Raw genomic sequence first — 2379 nt, 5'->3', positions numbered from 1 at the left:
CCTAGCTGTGCAGCTGTCCCCATCCATCCATCCATCCATCCATCCATCCATCCATCCATCCATCCCAGGGACGGTGGGGAAAAGATCCCCAGTGGGCCCCCCCTCTTCGGCTAACGGCGCGCCCTGAGTTGGGAAGCGCTACCGACCCAGGTGGATCGGGACGGCGCCGTGCGCCGGAAAGGCGGGCACTGTGTCTCAGCCACCCTGAGACACCCCCCCCCCCCCCCGTATTCGTCACTCGCAGTCTCACGGATTCACCGCAGTGCCGGTTGTCGGGCACCGCCCGCCCGGTGGTCACTTCTCTAGTGCCCAAAAGGTCGACCAGATGGTCCGGCCGCTGATGGGGCGGGTTGTGGGGGGGCTGGGATAGGGGGGCGGCGCGGGCGGGGGGGGGGGGGAGGAGGGGCCGGAGAAAAGAAGAGGGAGCCCGAGAAAGGCCCGGAGGCGGGGCGGGGCGGGGCGGGGTGGGGTGGGGTGGGGCGAGGGGGAGGGGGAGGGGGAGGGGGAGGGGGAGGGGGAGGGGGGCGGGGTGTGGAGAGAGCATGGGTGGGAAGGAGGAACAGTTGCAGTTACGGTGATTTTTGTGGATCGTTTGGGAAATAGACTCACCTGTGTTCTTCTCTAAGCGTCTCCGACATCACGGATTCAACAAACCTACACCTTGGACAATGTTGACGTGGGGATACAGATGGACAACATGGAGACACGTCGCTGTTCTTCTCCATAGAGCTAGATCCAGAGAATGAGATCGATGGACCCACGGACGGAAATCAAGTTTCTCTTTCCCCGAAATGACCCAGGACACCCCTCTTCTAGTCAGCTCCCGTCCTGCTCCCCCCGCCCACCGCAACAACCTCTCACTGGACCTTCCCCCTTTGCCACCAGAAAGCTTTTCCACTCCTCCGCCTGGCCTGCGTTTGCTTCGAGTCTCTGCCAGACCCAGGTGGTGATAACCGCCCACAGACTCTGTTGACCTCAACAGGTGATTCCTGTTCTCATGTGGGTGATCTTTGTTTATCTCCACAGAGGTGATTAGTTTGGGGAACAAATAAAACCACTCAGAACAAGAACCCGACCTCCCCCTTCCCACACCTTTTGATGCAGATCTTCGTGGACGCAGGGACCGGATGGATGGATGGATGGATGGACCGAACGAACGAACGAACGAACGAACATCGGTCCACCACCGGCCCGTTCACCTACCTACCTACCTACCTACCCACCCACCCACCCACCCACCCACCCACCTACCTACCTACCTACCAACCAACCTACCAACCTGCATCTGCTACATTTTTTTCCTCACACATTTTCAAAGTGGAGATACAATTCGCACGCCATGATTCACATCCTCTTGAAAGTGTACGGTTCGGTGGCCTTTTTTATTTTTTTTAAAGGTTACTCACAAAGCTGCACGACCCGCACCGCCATTTCCAGAACATTTCCGTCACCTCAAAAAGAGACACCCCCCACCCCTCCCCCTTCCCGTCCGCGCCTCCCCCCCCCCACCCTCAACCTCAACCTCACCCCGACCCTCACCCCGGCTCTCTTCACCATTCTCCCCCAACAGCCTCTGATCTGTTTGCTCCCTCCCTCTAGGATTGGGCTATTCCGTCTGGCTCTTTCCTACCCATGGGATCCCAAGGCATTATGTCACCCTGGCTGTCTGGTTCCTTTCACTTAGCGTCATGTTTTGGGGGGGCTCACCCATGTGTTTGCATGGATCCGCGCTTTGCTCCTTTGTACGGCGTCTTCGTTTTCCACGATGAGCCATGAAGATGAGTGGAACGACTGAATGATTTTCCCCTGACCCTTTCTCTTAAAACTGGAAGCGGTGGAAAAATAGTATCCTCTCCGGGGACAGAAGTCCTAGCACCATCAGCAGATGCTGTGAGAAAGTGTTTTGCACGCTCTCACGTTGCCGCCTTCTTCCTTGGAAAAGGATTCACGGGCTATCCTGTACCCCTCGAGGCCATACAGATCTCATGCTCCTCAGTGGCTGTGGTCGTGTGTGTTGGATCGCGTGGCGCCCCCCCCCCCCCCCCCCGAGAGCTACCGCCGCTTCATCTTCCTAGGCTCGTCCAGGAGTGAAATGAACAGCAGAGCGCTTTTCCCGACAGGCGGGCCCAAGCCGTTGACTGGGAAGGTTTCAAAGCCGTTCCCAGATGCTGCACATCTGGCCGGAAAGGAGGCAGGCTGTGAGGTTTGGGGTAGGGTGCTGCCTCTGTCCTTCCGCCATCCGTCACCGTCACTGTGGAAAGCTATTTGTCGTGGAGGTGTGGCTTGCCATAGACATCCTGCCAGGGGCCGTGGGGCTTTTCGAGCTTTTCATTATTATCATTTTTGGTGGTGGTGGTGGTGGTGGTGGTGGTGGTGGTG

The 2379-nt window shown here is 58.1% G+C and overlaps 1 long non-coding RNA gene across 1 annotated transcript; it reads left to right on the top strand.

The window, feature by feature from the left end:
• The first annotated feature begins 516 nt into the window (after positions 1-516).
• LOC148106552 (uncharacterized) lies at positions 517-1995 on the top strand. The gene is made up of 2 exons (XR_015723717.1): positions 517-982; positions 1105-1995. It is a non-coding gene; the product is annotated as an uncharacterized LOC148106552 (long non-coding RNA).
• The last annotated feature ends 384 nt before the right edge of the window (positions 1996-2379 follow it).

The sequence above is a fragment of the Ursus americanus genome, unplaced genomic scaffold (genome assembly GCF_024610735.1).
Source record: "Ursus americanus isolate L20-20 unplaced genomic scaffold, mUrsAme1.1.p SCAF_272, whole genome shotgun sequence".
NCBI lineage: Eukaryota > Metazoa > Chordata > Mammalia > Carnivora > Ursidae > Ursus > Ursus americanus.
The sequence above is the reverse complement of the archived record's forward strand: the minus strand, read 5'-3'. Positions and strand labels throughout refer to the sequence as shown.